This window comes from Oreochromis aureus, linkage group 7 (genome assembly GCF_013358895.1).
Source record: "Oreochromis aureus strain Israel breed Guangdong linkage group 7, ZZ_aureus, whole genome shotgun sequence".
Lineage (NCBI taxonomy): Eukaryota > Metazoa > Chordata > Actinopteri > Cichliformes > Cichlidae > Oreochromis > Oreochromis aureus.
In genome coordinates this window covers 44,891,748-44,913,712 of record NC_052948.1, presented here as the reverse complement: position 1 = coordinate 44,913,712, position 21,965 = coordinate 44,891,748, and the positions used below count along the sequence as shown (strand labels likewise).

Genomic DNA, 21,965 nt, shown 5'->3' with positions numbered 1-21,965 from the left:
CAAAATAAAATACTCCGTGAACAATAAATAAATAGATAATAAATAAAAACACGAAAATTAAATAAACCTCTGGTCCTATAATCTTTTTGTTGTACTTCCTCTATATTTTATTTTTTAAATGTTGCTCTTTTCCTTCATATTTAACAACAAATATTAGCCTGTATGTCTTTAAAAAACGATACAAGGTAAACCTTGTACTGGTTGCATACAGCATTAGAATAAAAAAAACAACAACAACTAAATATGATGAGATAAAATAAAAAGTTTTTGGCTCACACAGGAGACAGAGGGGCTTCTGAAATAAGTCTTTTTTGCGCTTTTTCCAGCTTTTATGAAAAGAACGCATCCGTGCGTCACGTAGTGGTTTTGTGTAGTTGAAAAAAAAAAAAGTAGTTCTTGGTTTGACTTTCTGCACCGTGCCTGCAGCAGGCCCCTGCGTGTGCGTGATGTGACAGCAGGGTGTCAGGATCCCGGTGAGTTTAAGACGCTGTTAAACGTTGTTCTCATGAGCCTGTAAAACAAACACAACACCTCTAATGACAGGCACCCATGGCACCGTGTCGTCTGTCTCATATTCAAGTGGCTTTATTCGGCCATATGGACTTAAAAGAATACGATCTGGGAAATAAAGAAAGAAAGAATCAACTTTGCGCTCTGGAAATCGTTCATTCGTCGTCTTTGAAAAGCTCTGCCACTGCACATGGTCAGGTCAGAGCCGCTGCTGGACAAAGGGTCGAGTGTTTTAAAATAAACACAAACGCCAGCACATTAAAGGAATCGTAGTATTAGCTGAAAGCAGAGACAGTCCTCTGTAAAGTGATCGGAGCGCAGAGAAAATGACAAGTGCCTGAAGGGAGAGGTGGCAGAGAAGAGAGGGAGAGAGGGACAGAGAGGTTACCGAGAGTTTAACAAGGGATTAAAACTCAACGATTGGTATCTATCGCGATCATACTTTGAATTAAAATAGCCTTTAATTATACGACTCCATTTGCCAAGGGGCGAAATTCATACACGCCCCAAAATCCACCGGCCTCTCCGAACGCAGGAAGACCGACATGAAGAAGTTACTGTTAAATATGTCAGAAGTTTCTTAACCGTCATTTTTCCCCAGCTGGAAAATGTCAAAGTTGAGGCTATAAAATATCATTAAAAAGCATAAAAACACAAAAAGTTTTGCGTTTTACTTGAAAACATAAATTACTGAAAAACATAAACTCGCATGTAAGATGTAAGAGGAGAGAAATGAATGCCATGATCCAAGATTTACAATCCACATGTTTTCTCTTAAACTATAAATTCCATTTGAATTATTGCGCATTTATGTGTAAAAATATTATAGAAAAAATATAATATACTTTATTGTACAAGAAAAAGATTTGGCTTTACTTTATAAACAACTCATTAAAAGGTTGTATTTGTGTAATTAACGTACTAAATGCAGTCTGTTTACAAGATAAAACAAGATCACTGCTAAAACTATTTACACGCAGACTGGCGCATTAGGCTGGATTTACTGTGTTCATTTTGAATAAGTGTTATAACTGCAAAGCTATCCAAATGCAATCCTCGCCAGACAAGATGTGCACTTGTATGAATTTCACATCACCCCTCATATATCCCCAAAGTGAACAAATGTTAAATGGTTCCTCATAAAGACTCGCTAAAGGCTTGTTGGCAGACTTTTAAGCCACTCTCTGCTTCCTCGTTCAGTTTTCATGTCACTGGAACTCATCGTTTTCCCTCCTGATTGCTGTGCTGGCCAATTTAGAAAAAGTGCACTTATTTACCCTGAGCGATAACTGTGGGAAGTCTCTGAAACGTTCAGAAAATGTTCAGTGGGACACACGCAAGGGGGGAAAACTCAAGAGCAGCTCATTCTGTTTGGGTTAAAAATTGAAAGGCGCACTCAGGACAAAAGAAAAATTCCACTTATAGGACTATTTTATTTTTCTCCGGGTGTGTCGTGTTTGTTGTGTATCTCCGGACTGATTTCCCCGAGCAAAGTGTGTGTCCCTGTAAGAAACCCGGTGACCTGCGGCTACAGGTGGCAACAAAAGCTTGGGGTAAAAGGTCAGCCAGGGCGAGCGTTTCCGACTCCAGAGATAGGAAATCATCCCCAACTATCCTCCTGTTTATATCCTATAGTTTATGAAGAAAAGTGGTCTTAGAAACGATCTCCAGGTTATACAGGTGATACTTATACGCTAAAATATGTCATGAAAAGGAGGGTGGGTGGGTAGCACGGGATAAATCAGGTGAGCAAGGAGCCGCCGAATGCCAAGGACGCACAGTCCGTCTGGGCACGAGTTCGATTTCGTCATTTCATCAAAACACACGCACGCGCGCGCGCGCGCGCACACACACACACACACACACACACACACACACAACAACAAAGTTTCCACAAATGTTTAACAGCTCAGACTCTCACTCCGATTAAGCAGAAGTGTGCGGGTGTCCGTCTCATTGTGCACGCGCCGAGAAATCGCCTTCTGTGCTTCTGCGCGCTCCCGTAAAGATAAATGGGAGAAGAAGAAAAAAAAAACCATCCACTTAATGACAACTTTAATAAATCTAAGCCCGGCGGGCGCTTGTCTCTTTGTGGTCAGCGAGTCGAGATGAGCCACATAATTAGGCCATAATAGCCGGAGAAACATCTCAGTATTGATGATCCCATTAGGGCAACGATTTTAGCGCACAACTTCTAAAACATACATTTTCTACCCTAATCTTAGCTACAAGGGGCTTCTCACACTGATAAATGGGGGAAATATAACTGCTGCTTATATAAAGTATTTCTGTTATAATGAATGTTTATTCACTCAAATTCGGACTTGATGGCTTATTCTGTGAAGCTGAAGCTCCTCAGGTGTGTCACTGGGGCCATGAGAGGGTTCATAGAAGTACACATTAGGTTCATTGGGGGGGAGTTTGATTCACACTTTGCCCACAAAGCTCCAGACATGTGAACCTTAGTGATCTACAGTGTAGCCTATATGTTACCATATGGCATCCAGACATGTTTAGGTGTCAAGCCTTCCTTCCTTGCTGTTACTCTGGTGATGCATGTGTTGCCAGCAGCTTTTCAGTGTCTCCTCTCTCTCTCTCCAACCAGCCTTTACCATCTGTTGTAGCTCCCCTCCATTCTGTCCCCTCATCTTTTTCTCCCCATCTTCCTGTGTTTTGTGCGCTGTCCACCCTCCCTCCAGCTTTGTCTGTCTTAGTCCATCCCTGTCCATTGTTCTCCCTTGTTCCTCCCCATTTCCGCTTTGCTGTTACCCTCTGACCTCACCCCCTTCCACCCTGTTGACCCCCTCCATCACCACCACCGCCGCAATCATCCCGCACAACTTGGGACCCCAACTCTTCTTGTTCTTCTCTTGACTGATTCCCCTTTTAAGTTTCTTTCGGAGGGCTAATAACTGTTGCCAGCAAGCGCCACACAAAATCCCAGCATGATTGCTATTGTGAGACGTACAATGGCGTGCTGGCAGTAATAGCCATTAGCAGCAGAGGGGCTTGGCTCGGACGTAATGTTGAGCTGTGTTTAGCCCACATGCAACTTGGACCGGTGGTCATATAGGAACTTTCACTTTCATGACCGATCACCATCAAGTTTTTAATTTCCTCTCAGTCTTTTTCTCTAGTATTTTTCTTTCTTCCCCCCCTAAAACAACATAAAAGTGGAGGAACTTATTAAAACGTGCAGTCATTTCCTTAATAATTTACACAAAGCAGGAGGGTGGGTGATACAGGCCACAAACTGACAACAGCACTCTCTGGGTAAAAGAAGGAGACTTTGATCAGAGCAGCTGGTGGACCTTGTCTTCATACCTGTCACTCAGAAGAGATTACCAAGGAGACGTGCATCACAAAGCTGGCAATTGGCTGCAACAGTTGAAGGGGTGTGGAGCCGAGTGTCCTCAGGGGAACTCAGGTGCTTTCCTTGCAAGAAAAAAGAGTGAGACCATAGAGCTGATCGAACGTAAAGTAGAAGAGCCTCGTTATCCTCGGAGTGGTATGTAGCCATAGTGCAGAAAATATCAAAGAATGTCGAGCAAATGAAAAATCAAGAAAAACAAAGCACTTTGTGTCATCCTCTGGATCAGTGCCTTATTACTTCCTGCTTCTGATGAACTTGCTAAAGAGACGTGACAACAGGAACAGGGCAGATTGGGGTCACTTAAGAGAAGAACTTGTGCTGTGCAATACTGCCAAGGAGAAAAAAGTTAGTCTCCTAGTTTCCTTTTTAATCCAATAAGTATCCCTGTGAAGTGTCCTTGGAGAGTGATTTTATAGCTCCAGTTAAGTTGCTAGGTTTCTACAAATACAACCTGCCTGTCATGAATGGATTACAAAGGAGCGTTATACGGGATGTTTAAGGTTACCATTTTTGTGTGGATTTGAAGAAGACACGATGTTGCCTCTCAGCATGAATTGTAATAACTTTGGCGATCTGCCCTCCACATTCGTGCAGCACCGTCCATCATGGTGTCAGTTTCAGATTCTTCCAGCCTCAGCTGAGTTTCATGTTCATGGCTGATTAGGAAATGCTAGCATGTTACCAAGCTAAACTAAAAATGATGCACATGGTGAACAGGATTGTAGCTGTACACTGTGAGCATGCCTTAGACTCATGGATGCTGTGCATAAGAGCAGCTGCACAGGGTCTCTGGGCAAGCCTAGTGATCCTGGTTTTGTTAAACTGGTACTTAAACATATCTGGATAGCCAGCTTGGTCGTCAAGGATCATCTGTATTGATTATTAACAAAAGAAAACCTAAAAGTGATGTTTACTAGGGTACAAAAAAAATGTTGAATAGGACAAAATTGCACCTATCTGTCACCAAAGCAGCCACTTCCTTTATTATATACAATTTCATGGGCAAATTTAATAAAAATAATAAAAGTTTACCTCTCTACCATTATTCTGAAGGAAAAACTGATGTTTTTTGTTTTTTTGTAAACATAATTATGTTTTCATTTAGCATGGGAGTCCATAGGGACTTGGATTTGTAGCCAACCTCAAGCAATCACTGGAGAAACGTTTAAATACTCTCTAATTTAATTAGTCACAAATGTTTTAAATCCCTTTTGTCCACGTGATGTGGCACAGGAATGATTCAATTCAATTCAATTCAATTCAATTCAATTCAATTCAATTCAATTCAATTCAATTCAATTCAATTAATATAGTGCCGGTTCACAACAACAGTCACCACAAGGCGCTTTATATTGTAAGGTAAAGACTCTACAGTAACAGCAAGAAACCCAACAATCACATGACACCCAGTGACCAAGCACTTGGCAACAGTGGGAAGGAAAACCTCCCTTTTAACAGGAAGAAACCTCCAGCAGTGCCAGGCTCAGGAACAAGCCATCTGCCATGAGCAGCTGGGGGTAAGGGGAAAGAAGAGAGCAGAGAGGTCACGCCTTGAACTCAAAGGCCACGTACTTCTTTACTGCCGACATTTTGATTTGTTATGAGAAGAAAAACTTAACACCAAACAAAAGGTCCTATCCTCTCTAGTCAACAAGTGCAATTCAATTTAATTCAATTTTATTTTAAAATCAAACAGACACCCCAAGGTGCTTTATATTGTAAGGTAAAGACCCTTCAACATTAGAAAGACAACCCAACAATCAAACAATCCCTTAAGAGAAAACACGTGGCAACAGTGGGAAGGAAAAACTCTGTGTTAACAGGAAGAAGGCTCCCACTGGTTGGTCTGTGTTGGGAGTGATAAAGGACAAAGGACACTGTAGAGTACACATAACACCAAACCACCTCACCTAAAAAGAAGTAGACCCATATATAATTTGTGACATAATTTAACAATTTAGCTGCTTTGCTACTTTAGGTCGGCTGATTATGCCTTATAAGTTTGGCATATTGAACAGAGCATGAGCAACTAAAATAAGAGGTTTAAGTGTGCTGTCAGTGCAGGCAGACAGAAATCAGCATGGTGGCTTAATGGTAAACAGGTTCAGCAGGACATAAAAAATTACTGTAGATATGAGGCAAAGTGGGATATTCATCCTGCAGTATCCTGGTATCTCTGATTTTGGTATATTCCCTGTTGTCAGCTGCCAGTAAAGTGAAAGAAAAGTGAATGTCATAATGCTAACAGGCATTAAGAGAGACAGAGGGTGTGCCTGTAGATTTACAGCAGCGATGTCCAACTGATGCATCGTGTTTGACTATTATGAATAGCCCACGGTAATAGCAATGTAATTAGGCCTTTACTGTCGTGTAATTCTCCGTCAAGCACACTGTCGATATCTTGGTTGATGAGGTTGAAAGTGAGATTGGAATCCAGTGACCCGGGCCAGCTGCTGTAATAACGGTGCACGCGCACGCATGCACGCGCACGCACACCCATACACGGCGCTTGTAATGCAGTGTTGATGCTGTGATATTTGCTTTTGTCCCAGTGTTGATCTAAGCTGACATTATGCTGTATGGCCCTGATCGCTGTTTGTCTGAGTGTTACATTTGTCATCTGTGGGAGGGCAAACGAGGGATCAGGGGGACTGGAGAGCCAAGTGAGGGAGAGCTGGGGATGGGGGTGAGGGCTTGGTAGGTGTACGAGGGTGGGGGGAAACAGAGGGAAGGATATGAGGGTGGGACAGCGGTGGTGCATGTGCTCATCTCTTGTGTGTCAGTTGCGGATCTGCTGGTGTGGAAGCGGATCTTTTCCCTCAGTGACTCTATTAATTTACCTCATTTATCTTAACCACCTCCCCCTCCCCCCAATAAATACTGGAGACCTCAGAGTGCGCGCGTGAGAGTGTGTGCGTGCATGAAAAACCCTACATCTGGATATGTGTGTGTGTGTGTGTGTGATGGAATAAAACCACAGCAGCTCCCCTTTCTATTCCCAGAGGACAAATCCGTGGCGGAAAAACTCATTTTCCTGCAAATAGTTTGTCAGCCAAGCTAGGAGGAGTGATAAATTATCACAGACGTTAGGTGAAGGAGGACGACAGGAAGAGGGAAGCCCCCTCTCTCTCTCTCTCTCTCTCTCGTCTCTCTCTTTTATCCAAACAGCTACTTCCTCTATTTCATCCCATCATTTCTATTTACCTCTGATTTCCCTCATGCTGCATCTCAGCTCTGATTATAACAGGATACATGCCTTTCATGTTCATATATACACACTCGATCACAAACACAAACACACACACATAGCTTTCCAGTCCAAGTTGGAATTGGGAAAATGTGGCTGCCCCTACAACTCAAGTGTGACTCCCCATTCCAAATGATAAATTGATGGCCAGAAAAATGGATTTGTTTTCAACTGGTAACACATCAAAGAAATAATAATTCTGTGTGGGGGAGAGTGGCGGGATGATGAATGGGGGTGGACAGCTGGATCACAGTAGAGCAATGGAGTGAGTGAAAGAGAGGGAGAGAGAGAGAGAGAGAAGAGAAAGAGAGAGATGAAGTGGCACGGTGTGAGTAAGAAAGTGCAAAATCAACAAGCAAAAAAAGAAAAGGTTTTATATGTTTTGTAATAAGCTAACTTCGTGACATGATTTTTCATTTGACCTAAACAGCACGCCCATATCTGAACACTGGACATCTCATATCAGGATTGTGCCGCTAACAGGCTTCAGTCTCCTCCTGGGAACAATTCCCAAGAAAAATGCATTCTCTGTCAAAAGTGTATTAGCGGGGCTGCTCACTGATGTTGTGAGAGAAGTTTGTCTCTCAGTCACAGCTCTGATTCATCCCAAAGGTGCTGGATGAAAAGGTGGGTGGGGTGAGGGTGACTCTCTGCCTGACTTTGCAGTGTAGGAGTTCTCAAAATATTGCCAAAAAAATGGATGATAACAATATATCACATCGAGGTCTCTGATTATTATTGTATGTTGTACTTAATAAACACCCCCTCAAAAATTAAAGCAAAACCAATAGTTCAGCTTAGATGTCGTTTTGCCTTTTGCAGAGATTCAACATGTTGCTGGAAACATTTCTCTGAGATTTTGGTCCATATTGTCACACAGCTACTGCAGATTTGCCAGTTTCACATACATGATGTGAATCTCCCGTTCCACCACATCTTCTCTATGATCTTCGCTGGAAGCAGCAATCACAAGATGGGTACACTGTGGTCATCAAGGGATGAACATAGTCGGCAGGTACACTGTGGCGCTTAAGGGATCCCCAGTTGGTACTAAGAGGCCCAATGTGTGCGTAAAAAATATCCCAGCCCGAACTTCTCATACAAACCAGGATGGATCCATGTTTTCATGTTGTATATGCTAAATTTTATTCCTACCATCTGAATGTCAGAGCAGACTCATCAGACCAGGCAATGTCTTTTTAATCTTCTGTAGCATCTGTGTGAATTTCAGCCTCAGTTTCCTGTTCTTAGCTAACAGGCTCAGCACCCAGTGTGGTCTTCTGCTGCTGTAGCCCATCTGCTTTAGGCTGGATGTGGTGTGCATTCAGAGATGCTCTTCTGCATACCTTGGTTGTAATGAGTGGTTACTTGAGCTTTGTGCCTTCCTATCAGCTCGAAGCAGTCTGGCCTTTCCTCTGACCTCTGGTATCATCAAGGCATTTTTACCCAGAGAACTGCTCACTGGATATTTTCTCTTTTTCAGACTGTTTTTGTAAACCTGAGAGATGTTTGCATGGGAAAATCCCAGTGGATGAGCAGTTTGTGAACTATTCAGACCAGCCTGTCTGACATCAACCACAATCCAAGGTTTAAATTCACTTAAAGTCTGAGTTTCTCCATCCAGTTTGAACTACAGCACGTCATCCTGACAATGATGGAATAGCTGGTGTGCCACTGGCTGATTAAATGTTTGAGTTAGCAAGTTAAACAGGTGTACCTAATGAAGTGGCCAGTGACTATAATTGAATTCAATTTAAAATTACATTTTTAAAAATAAATAAAATAAAATAACATATTTTTTGAAAACACGCTGAATGTTTTGCACAGTAATCTCATGACTGGTTAACTCAGAGAAAACTACAGAAAAGTGTCCATAGTCTTGACAATCACGTTTTTCTCTTTAAAAACATCATTAAAGTTTTAACATTTCTCACTCTTTGACAAACAGCATTTTCACAGCTTCTAGGATTTAAACTTTGAAAACTTTCACTGGATTTTTGTTTTAACTTCATTTTTCATCCCTGTCACTAGTGTAACTATTGTAATTTTTCCCCATAAGCTACAATTTAAGTCATCTCTGAGTAAAACTCACATAGCAGCCAGCGTTTGAATGAGCTGACACTTATTTTTTAAGATAGGGTGCACAGATGTTATTCTTTCTTATGCTGGGTAATTCAAAAAAGGGGCCTGCTGCATCTGCTGTTGCGCTTCTACTACATGCTCTCACATGAGGTTTTGTTTCTACAACTAGGAAAACAACATTATCTCCATCTCTCTCTCTTGCTCCCTTTTCATCTGATCACATGTAGTGACACTTTTACAGGGCTTGGTGAGTAATTACTGACGCCACAGTGACAAAGAAAAGCAAAAGAAATTCTCTGACAACCAAATAAAAGGAAAAAAGCTGAACTCAAGTTGAAATATAACTCCCAGAAACTACAAAATAATTTAATAAAAAAAGTGAAACTTAACCACAACCACCAAAGAAAAATGTTTTTCCACAACTACCTCACATTTTTAGATACCTACTGTATGTTAGATTAAGCACATACAAACTTTTTTGCTCCTTAAACTTAGCAAACACTAAACTATGTTGCTCTTGGATTATATCCGGTGGCTTTGTGCACCCTTTGATGGTTTGACATTTAGCTTTGTTGTTTTAACTCTCTGACCTCTCCTCCACCGCTAAGCCAAAGACACACGTCTACATTTTTGCCCATTTTCATTGAAAACTACAGAAGATACAGAAATTCTCATAAATTAACTGTAAATGTCTACTTGCTTGTAAAAAGTTCAATATTTTATCTTAAAGGTGACTTTCGTGACTACTGCTGACCCCTGTTATCTAGACATCTGAGCAAAGCTCCAAATGCCACAGATGTCTGCAGGACCAACATACAAAGATGTTAAATCTGCAATCCTCAACTGAAACTACTTCCAACCTACATAAATTGAGCACCTATATAGTAATAAACCGATGTAAATATCAGCAGATGGAAAACACCAGTTTAAATACTAAAAATTGTCTTTATTCCTGTTTCTTGCACTCCTCCACAGCGGCAGGCCTTCCCACTCAGGTAGTCATCTGGCTCAGGTAATAACATAACTGCTGAAATGAGATCATCATAATCATCATTTTCTTTATTGCCTCAGATCCCAGCAGAGGATCATCATAGCGAGAGCCAGAAATAACACAATTACATCCATATATTCTCGCAGTTTTCAAGCAGTTATTTGGACTGTCGGCGCTCTCGGTGGATCATTAAATGTATCGAGGTGTTCTTCCCACTCGTTTACTCACTTCCCCTCCAGCTTCCCAAAGCTGTTCCTGTACAATGTCTGTTTTCATCTCGCTCATTTTTTTTTCCCCAGCCATATCTTATTTTTATTCTTTTTATCGCCCTCCCTCCACACGCTCTCTTCCTCTCCCTTCGCGGTGATTGATGGAGTTAGGCAACAGTACACAGAGCAACGTGTGGCCAACAGTCCAAGACAGCCTGCGTGAGAGGGAAAGAGAGAGGCTGGTGTGGTGAGGAGGAGGAGGAGAAGGAGGAGGGGGGGTGGGGATTAAACGAAAAGAGAGGTGAGAGGAAGGGAAGGAAAGAGGAAGCAGGGAGTCAGTGAGTGTGTGAGAGAGAAGGGGAGGGAGGAAGAGGGAGAGGAGTGTATGAGGGGAAGAGAGAGAGAGAGAGGGGAGCTCAGCTGAAAGCCACAGACTTAATTCTATGCATCATTAAGCAGTCTCACTCAATGCAACATCCCCTATACATCATCCACGCTCAGTAAACACAACGATGACATTACATTAGCAACTGCAAATGAATTTTCTTTTTAGAAGGAAATTGAGAATACTCTCTTTCTCTCCCTCGTTTTTTTTTTCCACCCTCTCTGCTGCTTGCAAAGCTTGAGTGTAGGACATAAAAATACAGCGAGATATAAACAGAATAAAAACACAAACAATATTTCCCTTTCCCCTCTCTCCGGCACACACTCTCTCTCACTCTCACTCTGTCACACAGAGGAGACTTCTGAGCACAAATACACACCTCTCCTTAGGCGCTCTTCCGAAATGTTTTTATAATAGGCGCTTCGGAAAGATACCTTATTTAAAGATAAGGTATCTTTGAAAATGCTACACGAAGCCATTTGTTCTCGCTTTGCCAAATTTAATCGAGCACCGGCTGCACCGGCTGCTGCTAAATTTCAGCTTAGCTATAGCTAACGTTTGCGTTCCTACTGGGGGGATCGTTTGTGCATCAGTAATAACCTAGATTTTGCAATGTAAATTCCAACATGCTAATCTTAGAAAAAGCATGCAAACGGATTGCTTTCAAAAGATTTTTGGGTAACATAATTTATACATGAGGCGCAAGGTACTGAAAACAGGTTTAGCCCACAAGAGGTATAATTGTTTACATATTTTAAAAAGTCACAAAGCACACTTTAGTTTCACGTGTGCTGTTCCAGACTTTTTTTCAGTTACACATAACTCTAAAAGGTTTGATTTATAAAAGTTTGGAGATTAGATTTAAGTCTGAATGAGTCTCTGAATGACGCTGAAGGTGTTTTTCAAGGTAGATCAGGTATAAAGGAGCCCAAACAGCTTGAGGTAAGTTAAGGTAAAATACCTCCCTTGATAATAACGTCAGCAGACACTGGATTAAAGTGGCGATGGGACAGAAAGGAACAGCTTAATCGATGAAAGCCAGCACTCCAACAGTACTTGTGCCCAGGTGTCATCACTGTCACAAACCTGCTTAAAAGCAAATACAAGAACGTCATGACAGGCAGACACAGTTAGGCATGATCAATTATTAGCTTGAAAGAAATATAAAAAAGTTAAAAAGAAAAATTAGGAGCCAGGAAAATGCTGTGATTTAGTACTACTTTACCATTTCAGTTGTTATAAATCAAGCTGTGTCCAGTAACTGAGATAGGTTACATCACTCTTCTCTCTATGAACGAGGTCAGCTGTGAATCAGCGCTTTCCCAGCTCCTCTTTGTGCTGGTGTCTCTCCTCCTGTTGGAAATCCTGAAGTGCTTTACAAAAAAATGAAAGAAACAAAAGATGTGTAAAAGTTGGTATACAGCTGATGTCCATCTTTATTCCGAACTTATGTGTACATAATAAATAATCTGCATTAATTTCATCATCTAATGCTTTGTTGATGTCCTTAAACGTAAAGCACATTTCCACACAGCTCTGTGCCCTCCTTTAATAAAAACTTACCAGTGTTGTAGACATTAGTAGGACGGATCATCACCAGGGAGGCCTTGCAGTAAATGGGTGCACACTGCTGTCACATCTGGTTTGTAAAACAACAAACCACAAATCAAGTACAAGACTAAGAAACGTTAATAATCCACTAACTGAAAACTGTGGTCAAAGTGAGTTTATATGACTTAAAAATCAAAATATTTTTTTAACCTTCACTCTCCTACTTTTATATATCTTGTAATGTTAGCCAGAGAGCTTTTATGTGAGATAGAGAGAAGAAGGAGGATGATTTGGTGTAACACTTTTTAGGAAGCTTTTGTTATATTTATTTAAAATAAGGTGTTGTCCTCAATTCAGTGAAATATTATTGAACTACATCTGTCTCTTCTTAGCCCCACAGACATGAGTACCAAAATGAATTTATTTATTTATTTTCCATTTTTGAAACCCACAGATTTATGATAACACAATCTTTACACGAGTTAGTTCCTCCTTGTACACATGGAAATTTTAATTTATAGATACTGTACAATACTTGGGTCAATACATCTACATAGAAATAAAAACAAAGAAAAACAAAAGATGTGACTACATCTTTTTATGCCTTTACATATTTGACAAGAGCATTTAAGCTGAATTGTTCTGTGCAAGTTGAATATAATAATAAGGAAGTGACTTATCAGCCATGTAAATTAAACTATAGAATTCTATTTTAAATCAAGCTTCACACCTTAATGTCAAATATGTCCTTCAATTAATCAGCCAAAGTTGCTACAATAACCAAATTTCATTTAGAGCTAGCTCTGCCTTTATTTGCAATTATTTCTCTGCTGCAGACACCAGGAGGACCAAACTGCATTCACAGTGTAAACTTCAGCAAAGCTACAGTTCAAATTTGTTGACTTTTCACTTTATACGGGAGCAGTAAAAACTGGTTTTTGGGCACTGAAGAGACAACAGTAAAGATAGCTAGTCTTTACCATATCAGCCGGTATAATATTATCCCTGTAACAGCCATTAGCGTTAGCAAGCTAACTTTAAGAAAAAATGTCATCCGCTGTGAGAAAAAAACAACAACTTATTGCTAGTTTTATAATTTACCTTATTGGTCCTCAAAAAATAAATTGTTCCTCCTCCACATGTTCAGAATCCAGTTACTCTGTCTCTCTGACCTAATGATCCTACAATGACCGTCAACATGTCTTTCGCTATGACACTTGACAAGGTAGCCAACTACTTGAAGTAGCTATTACATGCTCAAACCCAGCAGACTAGTTAAGGGCACTGTTTCCTCCTACTGGTGGAATAATATATTTGTTTCCTTTGCTGTTACTGGATCGTTGGCCTTCCAAAGTCATTCAAAAACAATGAGTAAACTGTTCATCAACAATTAGCTATAACGTAATAACAGGTAGTAAAATGCACATGATTTATAACTAAGTCAAGTTATTTCATGTAAGCAAAGAAAGATATTAGTCTATAATGAAATTAGCCGTGTCTTTGTATTTAGTCAGTACCAGTTAAATGCCAGATGTAACTTTTACTGTTTATAAACGCCAAAAATGAAAACTTACTTGAATTAGAATTAAAAAATTGAATTGGAATAGAAATACTTAAAATATCATAATTTTATGTCAAATTTAGCCAAAAACCCTTTAGACTTGCTGACCAAATAATAGCAGTTAGCTCATTGTTAGCCTAACTTAATGATTATGTGAATACCGCTAACAAATTTCCTAAAGAATGACAAAAGCGTACATTTAGAAAGGACTTTTCCACTGCTGTACTTATTTCTTAGTCCTCAAAAACATATTTGTTTCGTGATGCTTACCCCTTCATTTGATTGCACAAGGTTACTTTTCCCTCTCCTTTTAAAAGACCATAGCTAAATCTCTTTTAAAGAAGCCAAACCTGGACACTTAAATACAGAATACAGACTAATGTCAAACCTTTTTTAGGACCGGCTTTCAATTCTAATAAGGTTGCAATCCTTACTTTATTCAACTCAAATGCAGCTTTTGACACAATTGATCATAAACTCTCTAATTTCCGTCTCAAGCAGTGGGTTGGCTTTTCTGATAGCTGTTGAATTCTAAAGTTCCTAAATAGTTTAGATCATATATCACAGACAGGAAATGTTGCCTGTGGAGATCAGGTATCAAGCACTCATAATTTTTCCTGTGGAGTTCCCCAGGGAAGCTATCTGGGTCCCTTACTTTTGTCCTTAAACATTCTGACACTTGGCAATCTTATCAGCCAGCATGACATTTGTTACCAGATTAACACAGATGATGCACAGCTATGTTTCTGCAGAGTCACAGGACAATGGTGCACTGAACTCTAGCTCCATATTTAACAGACATTAACAATAAATGACAGCAAATGTTTTAAAACTCATAAGTTAGGAACATGACCTTACAGGGTAAAACCACAAGTTAAAAGTCTTAGGGTTATTTTATATTCTGATTGTCTCTTTAAATCCCAAATATCACAATGGCATCCTTCTTACATCTCAGAAAAATTGCTAAGACCCTTCCTGACTCATCAGGGCTCTGCAAAACTCTTTTTGCTGGACTTCCCCCCCCAAAAACTGCTAAATTACTAAATAACAGAGAACACATTAGTCCAGTTTTAGCAGAGCTATACTCGCCTCCAGTATCATACAGAACTGATTTTAAAAATACTCTTATTTATACTGCATATAAAATCCTTAATGGTCTTGAACCTTCTAATATCTCTGAATGTCTGTGACTCTATGTCCTGACTTGCTATCTTAGATCCTCCACTGTGAAATTGTTAGCTATCAAAAAATTGGGGATGCCACTTTCCTAGTCTGTGGAAACAACATCTCTGGAACAACATTCCTTGAAAAATTAGGGAGGCAAACTTTACAGATAATTTCAAGAACTTGTTAACGACATACCTTTTTAATCTGACATTTAACGAGAGTTTAGGCTTAATAATTATAATAATACCACTATACAGCCATACCATCTAAGTTCAGCCACATTAAGTAATCTGGCAGATAAGACCATATGCATATCTTACTTTTAAGATTTATATTTCTCTTTGTTGTAATTGTATTATTACTATATCAGTGTGTGTTTAGGGGTGCATGTGTATTTATATATGTCTGATGGGTTGCTGGGACTTCAGTTCCTGATATATTTTTGTGCCTGTGAAGCCCTTTGAACTCTACATGTATAGTCCTTAATGTGATATTGGGCTATCCAAATAAAATAAACTGAAATTTCATAGCAAATTTCATAACATACTGTTTTATACATACGCATACACTTCAAAAGTTTTAATCACTTCATGAAACTAGTTAGTGGATTAGAAATTAGAGACAGTGACAATTATGAGTGTGTGCACACAAACACACACACACATTTTAGTTTAATGTCTGGGAACACGCGAGTAACATAAATTATCAAGCAATTCACATGAATAATTATGTTTTTATTGCACAGATTATGGCTTTTTCCCCTAAACTAGCCTGGCTATGAGGCCTGGGAAATCTATTAAAGCGATGCCATAGATCATCCCATCCACTGTGGCGTGTATACAGATCGGCCGGCTCATTTGAGAAATATTGAATCGGTTACAGTAAAGTAAGCCCCTGGATTGAGTCAAATGTAAAAATCCAGGCATGTGTGAGGAGCTGTCAGCGTGTGCTGTAATGACGGATGGAGCTGGGTCTCCCTTTCAGCAGGAGGCGATAAAAAGTCAAATTATGAACGCCGGGGAGGGACAAGACAGCGTGCGAGGGGAGGAGGGAGGGCAACGACACGGAGAGAAAATTGGACCAGATCCGTTAAATGATAAGGGCAATCAGTTAATCAGGGGAGGATGAGGGAAAGTGTTATTTCCTCCCAGTGCAAGGGTCAGCGAGGGGTCAAGAGTATAACCTTTGACCTCAAACTACTGACGAGAATGAGACCGGTCAGCGGGTTATTGATTCACGCTCTTCAGTTTACCCATGTTATTATCTATCGGACTAGGCTGGTTTCCGGTTTCAGTGATTTCCTGTGAAAGTGAATTAAAACAAATAAAGATCTGTTTATCTAATTATTCCTTAAAGTGTGAAAAGCTCTTTAAGCTCCCGGAATCATACAGTGTCGCCTCCTTAAAGTCACTTTGTTGTGGTTTTTTGTGACTTTACTGCCGTAAAAAAATAATAACTAAAAAAATGCTTGTATTTCTTTTTCCCCCCAAGCAGTGTTTCCAGAAGAAATGCCACATGTTCATGAAAGCACCGGGCCCAGAAAGCATGATCTGGACCAGGAGCCCAACAAAAGTTTCTGATAGCACCCACTGTATTACTACACAACTTCTTAGTTCATCCTGACACAATCTCTCCCTCTCTGCTTTCTGTCTCAGGTGCATCAAACAGAGCCCTGGACCCCCTCCCAGGCTGACCCCCGAGCTGACCCCCCTCCCAAGCTTTGAAACTGACCCGCTCTGAGGTGTGAACTTCTGTCCCCCTGGCTGATAGAGACTCACGATTTTTATAGACCTCATCCTTCGCTGTTTATGACTCTGCAGTTTGATTATAGCAAAGGGGACTCGGAGAGGTAGGAGCCCTGCAGAGGCACACACACATCAAAGGAGCTATGAGAGGAATGTGGGCATTTGTTGTTTGCTTTATCATCCAGTACCACCACTTATCTGCTTAATCATAAAGGATTGGCCTGGGAATGAGGCAGGATGGACGCCGCGCTGGCCAAACAAACTATTCACAGTAATTGCCACTAGAGGGATGTGCCAGATTCATAGCGGTTATAGCTGCTTGCATGGGAGTTTTATTTGAAGAGGAGAAGAAAAAAAGACTACGAGAGGCTCCAATTTAGTTTAAAATTAAATCCTGGAAAAGTATGGAGTGTTGCTATCAGAGTAAAGGCTCGCCTGAGGGACCAGTCTATATGAGTTTAACCCTGTTTTATTGAGTTGAACAGGAACACATGCAGCAGGATGTTTTCTTGCACAATATTATTTAAGCAGTTAACACATTATGATATATTATCAATATATAGATAATAAAGAATGGTTGAGATTAGGACACCAACTCACTGATGAACCTCACTGTTTGGCAGTTTATTAGTTGCATGGCAGTTCATTTGTTTGTATTTTTCTGTAATGGTGCAAAGCCCAAAGCCAGATATGTGAGGAAACAAAACCAGATGTTCACCTCTTTATTACGGACTCATTATTTCTAGAATTGTTTTTTTCTTGCCTTTTACTACATTTTACTGATTGTTATACAACTACATCTCGCTCTGTTCAAAGGCCTTAATACTATAGTCTTAATACTATGTATGCAAAAAGATTCACTTTTTTTGGACCACTTTGTGTATATATGGTACACAACCAGTGCATAGATTACCTGTGCTTTAGTGCCACAGCAACAATGATCTTACCCCAAAGTCTAGAAGGTGCAGAAAAGTTTATGATTGGCTCATTAATTTCTGAAAAAGCAGGCCTTTGTGGTATTTCTAATGTATGGCTACTGACTGACTGAACCACTGCAAGTTATCACTATTTTAGCAGTGTAGTACCGTTGGAGAACTCAAAGGATGGAGATAAAAAATAAATATGAATGGTTTAAATAAGTTCAGAGGAAGTCCCATTCTGAATGTCACTCTCTTGTATGGACCCAATATCTTTGAATAAAAAAAAGGTATGAGTTGCCAGGTAAACAACAGTTTAATTAAGTCACAGAAGCTCTCTCCTTGTTTCACAGGCCCTGTGAGTCAGTTAGACCCTCTGCCCTTCATTTCCCCTGTGTGGGAGGCTTGGAGTCCCGGCTTGAAAAGCTGGGAAAGTCCTGTGATTTATGTCCTTTTGCAGGCCTGACTGCCTCTCACCTCACTGATGATAGAGCCGGAGGTAACGAAGACTGGTCACTCCAGTCCAATTACCTATTCGCTAAATTCTGTTTTATTAATTTTGGGGATTTAAAGCTACTCCACAGCCTTTGCCATCTGATTTTGAGACAACTTGTAGATAAATTGGGAAATATTTGTCCGATTCCTTATATGTATAATTGGGTATATGTTTTACAGGGTGAATGATTATCACTTGGAAGAATTGTTAATGATTAAACAGTGCAGAGAGAAAGGAGGTCTTTTATCATCTAACATGTTAGACTTTCAACTTGTTTTTCCATTGTTTTTGATTTTAGTGTTTATAGATTTATTTCAGGAAACTGAAAGCAACTTTTAACTGAAAATAAAGTATTGAGCCCCCTCTTGTTTCTTTATATTTTACTAGGAAATGAGAAATATGTGAAGCAATTTATTGAAACCTGAAAACTGAAAGAAAAATCAATATTTTATTACAAGCATCTTTCATCTTCAACACATACTGACCTTTCTCATAATTTCTTTAGATGATAATCAATGCATTTGTTCTGTTCTCTGTCAACATGATCCCAGACTGCTTCAATAATGTTGTAGTCCGGGCTCTGATGAGGCCAGTCCATGACTGATAATGATCCACTGTGTGTTTTTCTATCCACTTCTGTGGCACTGGCAGTGTGTTTAGGATCATTGTCATGGTAAAAAATTGAGCCACTGTCTGATGCTTTCCAGATGGTGTGGCATGATGAAAATCTGATGGTACTTTCTTGTGGTTGTAATTCCATCAATTCGACAAGATCTCTAGCACAATTAGCTGAAATGTAGCCTCAAACCATGACATAGCCTGCACCTTGCTTTACAGATTTCTGTAGCGACTCACTTTTGTGCCTCTCTTCTCACTTCTTTCGTACAGGATCACAACAGCATTATTTCTGAGAAGCTGGGTGAATCAATTGGATATTTTCCTATTAATTAAAGAGATGACTTTCAGATACGATCCATCAGTAGTAGTTTTTTCAGGCATGCCACTTTTTCTTCTGTCCTCCACTTGTCCAGTTTCCAAGTTTTCAGCTACCAGCTCTTTGGGAGTCACTTTGTTGGTGTAAAACTACAGTTTTATTTCTGATAAACAGTTTTATCTTTGTCGTTTTGATAGGTTGAGGGTGAAAAGTGCTTTTGTGATAGGCAAGTGCCTAAAGACACAATTTAAATGGACTGATTCTTATATAGCGCTTTTCTACTCTCCCGGAGTACTCAAAGTGCTCTATACAACATACAACATTTAAAATTGGTTCTTTGATAAAATGCTTGTTATTTGTAGACAGGGCACTGGTTCTTCCCTTTAGTTAGGTAACTTTTTATGCTTGAATGGTTCACAAGGCAGTTTCAACTGGTTCAAAGGCCAAAACATCAACATGAACAAGAACAAGGACTAGATTGAAAATGAATGAAAATGCAGCCAACGTCCAAAGAAAACATTTGAAGGACCTTCAGAAAGCCTGGAAAACTATTGCTAAATACCACTTTTTAAAAATGACAAGTCTGGCTTCTTGGAAGCAAAAGATAAATAAACGAGGGCTGGGTCAGTACTGTACGTGTTCTGTTGTAGTTTGTCCAGCAAGATCTGTTGTGGTTTAATATTTACCTCGTGTCTTCTAGTGTGTTCTAGTGCCCCACACTGCTGTATCGACAAAATTCATGCATACTGTATAGCAGAAAACACACACAGGGCACGAGACCAAATCATTATGAGGTCCATTTTAAAGGTTTTGCACTTGTTTCAGTCTCCATCTGACGACCAAGCAGCTTTGGCATATTAAAATCAGCCAACCCTGTATATGTTGAGGGACACACAAGTGCACACACACACAACCGGCAGCAGGGCAGTAACTCAAGGCCAAAGGAGGAGGTTTATTTTTATCATGGGCAAAGGTGCCAAATCATGTTGGGTATGAAGGGGGCTATATAAATGCAAATTGTATTGGAGAGAGCTATTAGTCCGAGAAAAGGTTTGTATGTAAATGCCCTATAGGACCACAGTGGAGCACTCATCCAGTTCAGATTAGTGGGGTTTGTGGCAAATGTGCTGCAGAAGACAAAAAAGAAAAATAGACAGAAAATGCAATTGCCTTGTGGTAAATCATGGTGAACAAGGTGAGAAGTTGAGTAATTGAATGGCCAAGGTGTTTCTGTATGGTTTATTGCATATGCAAGAGAGATGTGTTGAGGTCTGTTTCCTGTGTGCAGACACAGGTGTGCGTGTTTTATGGTCATTTTGCTCATGATGTAGAGCTTCCGTACCTGAGCGCGGCAGCGCTGTGACAAAACAAGACATTTAAAGCGCACTTTGAAATTGTAGAACATTGCATGAAGAAAAAAATTATGTAAGCGACAAATCAACCATGGCAAAGGATGCAACATCACTGGTCAAGACCATGGGAAGCAGAAGCCCCGCCCACCACCTGCAAAAGGCAGACGTCATAGCACGCCCACCTTAATGCAAAAAAATAAAGTTGTCAAAACACTTCACACACTATTCCTGCTGTCATTGGTTTATTTTTAGAAATATCTGAATTATGAAGTTGTAATAAATGAGTAAAGCACAGAAAAATGATTTTTTTTCTTTAAATATTGATGACTTTAAAAGCATAATAAGCTCCAGTAAAGGAGAACTTTGTTGACCTTTGTCCTGAGTGTTGTCTTTGCCAGGTTTCTCTTTTAAAAGAGATTGTGATCTCAGTGGGACTTCCTGGTAAAACAAAGGTAACAATTATAAAAATCACACCTAGCATCATGGTCAAATGACGTTAAACAGAATTCATTAATAGATTAAAAATGGTGCATTTCAAAGTGAGCTATCAGCTATCATAAAAATGTGCAACGACATTTTTTTTAACTACCAGCTGACAAAAAGAGCCTAACAGGAGTTTCATCCCCCTGAAAACTTCTGGAATTATCCCTCTTGGCCTCATCTGAGTAATCATTTTCCAGGCTGCAGTTAAAAACATGGTTACCATGACGCAGAAGAGACTCACACACAGGTCCCTGATGAATGCCATCACACACATTTTGAACAACATCTCCTCAGTGCCCATCATGAGCTTTTATCGCCTTAACCTTTGAGCACCAAGTCACATTTGGAGAATTATATCAGCGCATTCTGTTGAAGGTAAATATGTAAATATGTAAAAATTGTGTATGTTTCTGTTCTGTGTCTTGTGTACTTTTTGTTTGTATATGTGTCTTTCTTGCTGCTGTTACACCCAAATTTCCCCTTGTGGGACAATTAAAGGATTATTCTATTCTATTCTTTTGGCCTATTATTAGCAGCTGCAAAGCCATTAAGCATTATTATTAAACAGGTATTTCATACTGCTACCTTTGCTGTAGAAGGTTACATGACTGTGTTATACGCTGCACAAATTTGGCTTTTGGGCCGAGTAAAATATTCAGACAGATTCTAGCCAGCTATGTGCAAACAGGCTGACTCTCTGTCTTGATTACTGAATCTTTAAAGACTTTGTAGTCGCATGACTGGCATACTTTTTAATGGCTTTATAATTAAATTAATTAACTGTGTGTGCGCCTGATGTGTCACAGGGCAGAGGTTTAATTTTTGTGGTGCCTGTGCCTGAGTAACCGGCCAGTTCACTTATGTTTTGGCTTCTTATTCTTGCCTGTGGCTTGAGTTGTGTTAGAATGTGACAGGATGAATGAAAAACTTTAGTCTTTACAGCTTATTATACCCCCCACCTG

At 39.9% G+C, this 21,965-nt stretch overlaps 1 long non-coding RNA gene across 4 annotated transcripts; it reads right to left on the bottom strand.

The window, feature by feature from the left end:
• Positions 1-10,153: 10,153 nt before the first annotated feature.
• On the bottom strand, positions 10,154-13,664 carry LOC116312193. Of its 4 annotated transcripts, none has more exons than XR_004198863.2 (5): positions 13,450-13,664; positions 12,361-12,436; positions 12,023-12,170; positions 11,759-11,886; positions 10,154-10,239 (listed from the first exon to the last, which is right to left on the bottom strand). It is a non-coding gene; the product is annotated as an uncharacterized LOC116312193 (long non-coding RNA). The 4 variants fall into 4 exon arrangements; XR_004198864.2 differs by having other exon boundaries at positions 11,759-11,883; XR_005613946.1 differs by having other exon boundaries at positions 10,156-10,236; positions 11,759-11,883.
• Positions 13,665-21,965: the final 8,301 nt, after the last annotated feature.